The sequence below is a fragment of the Schistocerca cancellata genome, chromosome 9 (assembly GCF_023864275.1).
Source record: "Schistocerca cancellata isolate TAMUIC-IGC-003103 chromosome 9, iqSchCanc2.1, whole genome shotgun sequence".
Taxonomy (NCBI): domain Eukaryota; kingdom Metazoa; phylum Arthropoda; class Insecta; order Orthoptera; family Acrididae; genus Schistocerca; species Schistocerca cancellata.
Window position 1 is genome coordinate 273,187,812 of NC_064634.1, and position 8,480 is coordinate 273,196,291.

At 43.6% G+C, this 8,480-nt stretch overlaps 1 non-coding gene across 1 annotated transcript; it reads right to left on the reverse strand.

Moving 5' to 3' along the window:
• Nucleotides 1–8,027: 8,027 nt before the first annotated feature.
• Trnas-gga (transfer RNA serine (anticodon GGA)) lies at nucleotides 8,028–8,111 on the reverse strand. Its single transcript is given in 2 exon segments — nucleotides 8,028–8,062; nucleotides 8,072–8,111. It is a non-coding gene; the product is annotated as a tRNA-Ser (tRNA).
• Nucleotides 8,112–8,480: the final 369 nt, after the last annotated feature.

Sequence of the window (8,480 nt, forward strand, 5' to 3'; positions counted from 1 at the left end):
AAGAAGAATATAATAATTCCAATCCCAAAGAAAGCAGGTGTTGACAGATGTGAAAAATACCGAACTATCAGTTTAAGAAGTCACAGCTGCAAAATACTAACGCGAATTCTTTACAGACGAATGGAAAAACTGGTAGAAGCCGACCTCGGGGAAGATCAGTTTGGATTCCGCAGAAATGTTGGAACACGTGAGGCAATACTGACCCTACGACTTATCTTAGAAAGTAGATTAAGGAAATGCAAACCTACGTTTCTAGCATTTGTAGACTTAGAGAAAGCTTTTGACAATGTTGACTGGAATACTCTCTTTCAAATTCTAAAGATGGCAGGGGTAAAGCACAGGGAGCGAAAGGTTATTTACAATTTGTACAGAAACCAAATGGCAGTTATAAGAGTCGAGGGGCATGAAAGGGAAGCAGTGGTTGGGAAGGAAGTGAGACAGGGTTGTAGCCTGTCCCCGATGTTATTCAATCTGCATATTGAGCAAGCAGTAAAGGAAACAAAAGAAAAATTCGGAGAAGGTATTAAAATCCATGGAGACGAAATAAAAACTTTGAGTTTCGCCGATGACATTGTAATTCTGTCAGAGACAGCAAAGGACTTGGAAGAGCAGTTGAACGGAATGGACAGTGTCTTGAAAGGAGGATATAAAATGAACATCAACAAAAGCAAAACGAGGATAATGGAATGTAGTCAAATTAAGTCGGGTGATGCTGAGGGAATTAGATTAGGAAATGAGACACTTAAAGTAGTAAAGGAGTTTTGCTATGTGGGGAGCAAAATAACTGATGATGGTCGAAGTAGAGAGGATATAAAATGTAGACTGGCAATGGCAAGGAAAGCGTGTCTGAAGAAGAGAAATTTGTTAACATTGAGTATGGATGTAAGTGTCAGGAAGTCGTTTCTGAAAGTATTTGTATGGAGTATAGCCATGTATGGAAGTGAAACATGGACGATAAATAGTTTGGACAAGAAGAGAATAGAAGCTTTTGAAATGTGGTGCTACAGAAGAATGCTGAAGATTAGATGGGTAGATCACATAACTAATGAGGAGGTATTGAATAGAATTGGGGAGAAGAGGAGTTTGTGGCACAACTTGACGAGAAGAAGAGACCGGTTGGTAGGACATGTTCTGAGGCATCAAGGGATCACAAATTTAGCATTGGAGGGCAGCGTGGAGGGTAAAAATCGTAGAGGGAGATCAAGAGATGAATACATTAAGCAGATTCAGAAGGATGTAGGTTGCAGTAAGTACTGGAAGATGAAGAAGCTTGCACAGGATAGAGTAGCATGGAGAGCTGCATCAAACCAGTCTCAGGACTGAAGACAACAACAACAACAGCAACAACAACGTTTTGGTGAGGCAACCCTCAGTGGCCTCCCATCTTATTGGTTTTCCAGCGCCTTTAAGACCGTCTTTCATACACTTTTATGTCTAATACACGAATTTCATGTCAGTCTTTATTGTCAGCCGAGAACGTAGTAACAACGAGCTTAAGCGATATCCAAGCCTCCTCCCTCCTCCTCCACCTTCTCCCTCCCTCCCCCCCCCCCTCTCCTGTCTCACACACTTATTTGCGTTTCAGAGTGGACCTGAGAATCACTTTTCGAATGTCGTGTTCTTCAAACATGCTTTCTTCCAGTTTTGTTTCCTAAAGTATCCATATTGAGACGCTCAGAAATGTCGCACCACAGATCGTTTCATGTGTGGCGGCTTGGACGGCGGTCTGTAATCTGCAAAGCTACAAGTGCAGTGATCATTTGAAAATCCGACGACAGGGATCTCTCATATAATAAGACATACCGACCTGTGTTCTTGATTAACACGTTGGCCAAGCTCCTGCACTAGCTACTTTGTGGTCGTTTACAACCGCACATACAAATTCTTATCCGCAGTCCGCATCTGTATGGTGTCAGGGAAAGAACGTCAATCGATATCTCAGTCAAACGAGCTCTACACATAGTCAGCAACGTGGACAGGAAACATGCAACTGTCATTCTCATTGATATTTCGTTCACCTTCGAAATTTTTTGTTTAGTACGCGATGTTTGCGCAACTAAGAGAAATGCGTTCTGAAATGGCCTATCAGACTATTGAAAGCAGGTTGGTGAAATAGCGCCCGGGTAACTAGAAAGTGATCAAAAGAGCCACCGAAGAGTGCCCGCAAGAATCGATTTGTTCTTTGGGATGTTGTTGTTGAACCCCCACTACACCACATGGAAAACCGTGGAAAACGAGTGACGGCCTATGCAGATGTTCTTAGCGCTGGTCTCAGCTCAATGAAGGGCGCAACTCGAATAAAAATCCACGCAGTTATTCACAGGCACTAGCCAGTGGTGCAACCACAAAAAATTACGGATAGCACCACACGAAACGCCCTATACCTAACTCCAATGGATACTAGCGAGGAATCCAATTATATAACTGCAGGACACTCACGTCCGCAGAAGGCAGATAACAAGTTATATTTGAGTGCATTTAGATGAACGACAGAAGTTTAACGAACACACTAGATTAACGACCGGCAGAGCATCCAAGAAAATACACAAACTGGTTGGGCTTAACATGGATCACTACTCGCTACCCTTACTTACAAACAGAACGTATCACCGTGCGCCAAAAGTGTCAGTGGTTTGTTTCGCATGCTGCGCAACTTCCAGCATAGCATAGGAACATCATGCAACGAGAACAGAGAGTTATATTAGTAAGGTTGCCGAGAACCTTTGGCATCACGTCGGTAGAAGTGTTTGGTTTATGCCACATCCCTGCCCTCATTTTTTATGTTTTTATTGTTGTGTTTTAATACGCAAGGACAGGAATGTTTTGTTATGGCAGGTTAGCAAGTAGATAGGATCACAAGATAGACTCCGAACGACGCCCCAGATGGTTGATATTTTCATATTTAAAAATCTATCATTAACAGCTCTCGATTTACTGGAAGAAGATATCATATATCTATATAAAGACGAAAAATTATCGACGTTCATGGCTATAAAAATAGTGGCTGCACATTGTAAGTAAACTGCCAGTTTTAAGCTGGGTATTTAGGTACCGATTTATTATTAGATATTCTGTAAATCAATAAGCTAGCAGCCTGCCTATCTCCTCAGAGCAAGAACTGAAACAACTTTGTTAAGAATGGTAACTGCACGTAAGTGGAACAATATAAGGTGTGTGGTGGGTCCACCGTTCGGTTTCGTCACATTTCGGAATTGTCCGGAAAACTTCATGTTGACTTCCCCGTGTCTTCATTTCTGCGAACGCCAGTGGCCTAGCAGTTGTATTGTCAATACTGTGTGGTGAAGCTAAACGTTGTAGTTTTTATTGGTACTGCCGAACGCCGATTGCATCAGCAGTTCCCTACGGCAACGACCTATCTTGTGATTTAGATTTTTTGTCATCATTTTCGGCAAATGTTTCTGACGGAGGTCGATGTGAAGAAATGGCACACTAGATGGCTTAAAAATTCTTTCTTCACACCATCAACCCGCCCCCCCCCCCCCCCCCCCAGTGAGTCAGAGTTCTTCTTTTACTTCTAAAAGCTTCACACACTCAAAGAGAAAGGTTGGAAGAGGTGATAGCTCAAAAAGTAGTGAGACGCTTTCACACGGTAAAAGAAATTTTATGTCCTACTAAAATTTCAAAAGAACAAATTCAAATATTTTCCGAAAATTTTGAAAAAATATCGTATGAAATACTGCCGCTTTGTGTCGGTTTATCAATATATCATGGGTAGGTGTGGTCGTAATTATCGATATTCCTAGGGAAAAATATCGATGTATCGAGCCCTGGTCACATAGTGTGACAACGGCCGGGCGAACAAGAGTCGTATCGTCCTGGAACAGAGAGAGAGGCAATGGGGATTCATATACAACGCTGGGCGCCAAGTGGCGAATCTTCTAAGTTTATCAATTATTATTTATTATCAAGTATTAATATACAGGTTCGGCGGTGCTGATGATATTATTTGCACTCACGACTTGTTAATAATAATATAAATATCACTCAATTCATCAGGCGGTTCTAATTAGAAGTTTGAATTCATGTCAGCGCTTATAGATGGAAAGGATGGATCAAATCACATGGATGCCCTAAAAGGGCAGGCGCCAAACTGTTGATACAGTTCACAGGCAGTCTACGATGGATATTCGAGGTGGCAAATCTCGAACTAGTGTGTGAAGTGCAACTCCGCGTAACGAAGAATTAATTTTTAAAGTTGCTTCGTAATACACATTTGTGCTATCTCATGTGGATTTAAGATCGTGTGAAGCCTCTGACAACTTTTTCGGTGCTCAGGAACTAATGATTAATGACAGGGAATCTTGTTATGAATACTAACGATAAACTGCCTCTAAAAATCGTTTTGCTAAATTTGCAAATGAAAGATTTTAATAGAGAACAAACAATGTATTTACCTTAATAATCATAATATATATAGCAGTTCATGACATCCATTTTTTACAAATTTCAAAACTCCGCCATTTCTCTCCCCACATCCACCATTGCTGGCGGCTCACCTCCAACTTCGCAACGCTACGCGCTGTTCACATCCAGCTGCCCAACACTACAATGGCAGACAACAATGAAAACTAGCCACAGACTGCACGCAGCACAGCCAGTGATTTTCATACAGAGCGCTACGTAACGTTGCCAATAAGAAAACATAAACAGCCTACTTACAGCACTACTTCAGTCGATCCATGCCTTATTGTGTTGCGGCACTTGTGCGTGCTCGTGGGGGCCCTACACGATATTAGACAGGTGCACCAGTTTCTTTGCTTCTTCAGTGTATTTTAAGAATACTACAACACATTAACATTCCTTTACTGCGTAAAATAGCCATTTTGATGGTTCATTTAGAGACAATTTTATCAATTAATTATAGTACCCTGAACCGTGAATTTACTTTCAAAACCTTTTCTTAAGAATTTACTTTATTTACTAGCGATTCATCAAGAACATTAACACATTTAATCACACTATGTGAGCGAGGAAGTAGTTGCCAATTGGTAACTGATGAAACATATTAATTTTTTTTTTCAAAAAATAGAAATTTTATTCCTAAAAGCCCTTTGTTTTTTTAAACAGATTTAAAATTATAATCAGAAAGCAACCTGTAAATATCAAGTTACAATATTTTCAGAGGCAGAAATAACAATTTTTTTATTTTCTTAAGTATGAGCTTTCGGTCTGAGAACTTTGCCGCTCCCTTGTAACACGGCCGTAGTCACGACCGCTCACAACAACCTCTGAAAGACTACACTGGTGCAAATCTGCAACACACCAGATTATTTTAAATTAAAAATTTTAACAACTCACACAAACACATAAACTGTGCACCCCTAAGTTGGATGGAGATGCTGCAAACCACTCACATTAAAAATTATTTGCCACCGAAAGTGCAACTTGTTTTTAAAAGAACTCTTACTGTGGAAGGGTGGCAACTTTATATACTAAAATAACCATTTAAATAAAATCCATGAAATGCAATTTTACATAAAATGTACCAACATGCTCTACACTACACATATAACACCTCGCAAGATGATAGACAAGATAAAAACATATTTCAGGAATTCGGCCTTTACACTTTAAGCAATAAATTCGTTAACACCGAATCCGACAAAACGACAAACATGACAGAGGCAGCTATTAACGTATGGCAGATTGACGGGGGGATTACTGAACAACCCGAACCGCAGATTTGCTCTAACCCGCCCCAACTCCACAAGGGAAAACGGACCACCCAATTCATTAATAACCACCTTCCCGCGGGTGGGCAAAAGGAGAAGAATGGTGGGACGACCCCAAAACAAAGCGGCTGGTGACCTCACGAAGAAAACAAGTAGAATTTAACAAGTAAATGAAACAACATGTCTCCAATCACTTAACTTCTAATAAACTGCGACTTCTGGCGAAGACCTGGCGCAGCACCCCCAACGCTCTCCCGAACCGTCCGCTGCCAGCCGCTTCAACGGACGCAGGAAGGCGCGCCGATCACCCGTCTCACCGCGTCGCAGCTCGCCCCGGCCAGCCCGATGTCGTGGTTTGACTCCTGTTGCTCGCGTGTCGACCGCGAAGCCAATACCCCTTTCTATACGGTGCGGCCCACTGGACTCTTGTGGCGACCTCACATGCGCCGACGCTCAAGGCGGACCAGTCATGTCGTGTCTCAGTGCGCGACCGACCATCCGACCAATCCAACCGCCAATGACCGTTGCTCAAGCAACTCGAGAAGACTGGCGGCCTAACGCGCAGACTCAGATGCAGGAACAACACAGCCCCGACCGGGCGACCACTAGCTGAGTTCTGTTACTGGCGGAGTGGCAAGACTCTCATTTTCTGTCTTTAAAGTTTGATCCAAACGACAGCCATACTAGCACTCCGACGACAGATATACACTCCCTGCCGCACAAATGCGAACGAGAGGCAGACCAGCAACTGGTGACGCGAGACTAACCCAGCCTCCCTCGGACTGATCAACTGCCGAGCTGATGGCGCCCCTTAAATGCACGTGAACAGGCAACCTTTCCCCTTTTCCACCAAAGGGAGACACCAAGGCTGCGATTGCCACAGCGGCGCCACCGCCAGAAACGGAGTGCGACTGCTTTACAGAACGCGCTGCGGGGAGCTCTTTAAAACAGCAATTTTTACCACGGCTCATACCCATTAAAATGACGGAGGTTATTTGAATGAGGTACCTCTGTTGTAAAATCTGCATCACAACAAAGAGCTTAGAAAGGGGCTTCAAAGAAAGACATCGGTGTTATTGTATTCCAGTATGTGTCTGCATATTTATTAAGGAACGCAAGTGCACGTGTTTGGTAAACTAATTAATTATTCGAGTACTGTTTGACATATTTTGTCTTGAGAGATACCAAAAGGATTAGACATGGCAGGCACTCCTCTCAACATCAGTACCTATGTTATACAGTGAGGGGACAAAAAGTTATGGGACAGCGATATGCATATATACAGATGGCGGTAGTATCACGTACGCAAGGTATAAAAGTGCAGTGCATTGGTGGAGCTGTCATTTGTGCTCAGGTGATCCACGTGAGAAGCTTTCAGACGTGACTATGGCCGCAGGGAGTTAACAGACTTTGAACGTGGAATGGTAGCTGGAGTCCGACACATGGGATATTCCATTCCAAAAATCGTTAGAGACTTCCATATTCCGAGAACCACAATGTTACGAGTGTACCGAAGATACCACATCTTAGGCTCAACCTCTCAGCGCGGACAACGCAGTGGCCGACATCCTTAATTTAAGGACCGAGAGCTGCGGCATTTGGGTAGAACTGTCAGTGCTAACAGATTAGCAACACTGCGTGAAATAACAGCAGAAATCAATGTGGGATGTACGACGAATGTATTCCTTAGGACATTGCAACTATATCTGCCTTCAATGGTCTATGTCAGCAGACGACCGACCCGAGTGTCTTTGCTAGCAGCACGACATTGGCTGCCGCGCCTCTCCGGGGCTCGGCACCTACTAGTTAGACTCTAGACGACTGCAAAACAGTGGCCCTGTCAGATGAGTCTCGATTTCAGTTGGTAAGCGTTGATGGTAAGGTTCGAACGTGGCACAAAAAAAAAAAAATAGTTCAAATGGCTCTAAGCACTATGGAACTTAACATCTGAATACATCAGTTCCCTAGACTTAGAACTACTTAAACGTAACTAATCTAAGGACGTCACACACATCCATGCCCGAGGCAGAATTCGAACCTGCGATCGTAGCAGCAGCGCGGTTCCGGACTGAAGCGCCTAGAACCGCTCGGCCACAGGGGCCAGCGAACGTGGCGCAGACGCCCGCCAATCCATGGATCCTAGTTGTCAACAAGGAACTGTGCCAGCTGATGGTAGCTGCATAATAGTGTGGCCTGTCTTTACACGGAATGGACTAGGTTCAAAAATGGTTCAAATGTCTCTGAGCGCAATGGGACTCAACTGCTGTGGTCATAAGTTCCCTAGAACTTAGAACTACTTAAACCTAACTAACCTAAGGACATCACACACATCCATGCCCGAGGCAGGATTCGAACCTGCGACCGTAGCGGTCGTGCGGTTCCAGACTGTAGCGCCTTTAACCGCTCGGCCACTCAGGCCGGCCCAATGGACTAGGTCCTCTGGTGCAGTTGAATCGATCATTGGCTGCAAATAGTTATGTTGGGCTACCTGGAGACCGTTCGCCGCCAATCATGTACTTCATGTTTCCGATCAAGTAAGGTATTTTTATGGATGACATTGCGCTATGTCATCGGGCCAGAATTATTCACGATTGCTTTGAAGAACATTCTGGACTATTCGAGAGAACGTTTTGTCCATCCACATTGGCCGATATGATTCCCATCGAACATTAATGGGACGTACTCGAGAGGTCAACTCATGCACGAAATCTTGCACAAGCAAGACTTTTGCAATTATGGACGGCTATAGAGTCTGCATGGCTCAGTATTTCTGCGGGCTACTCCCGA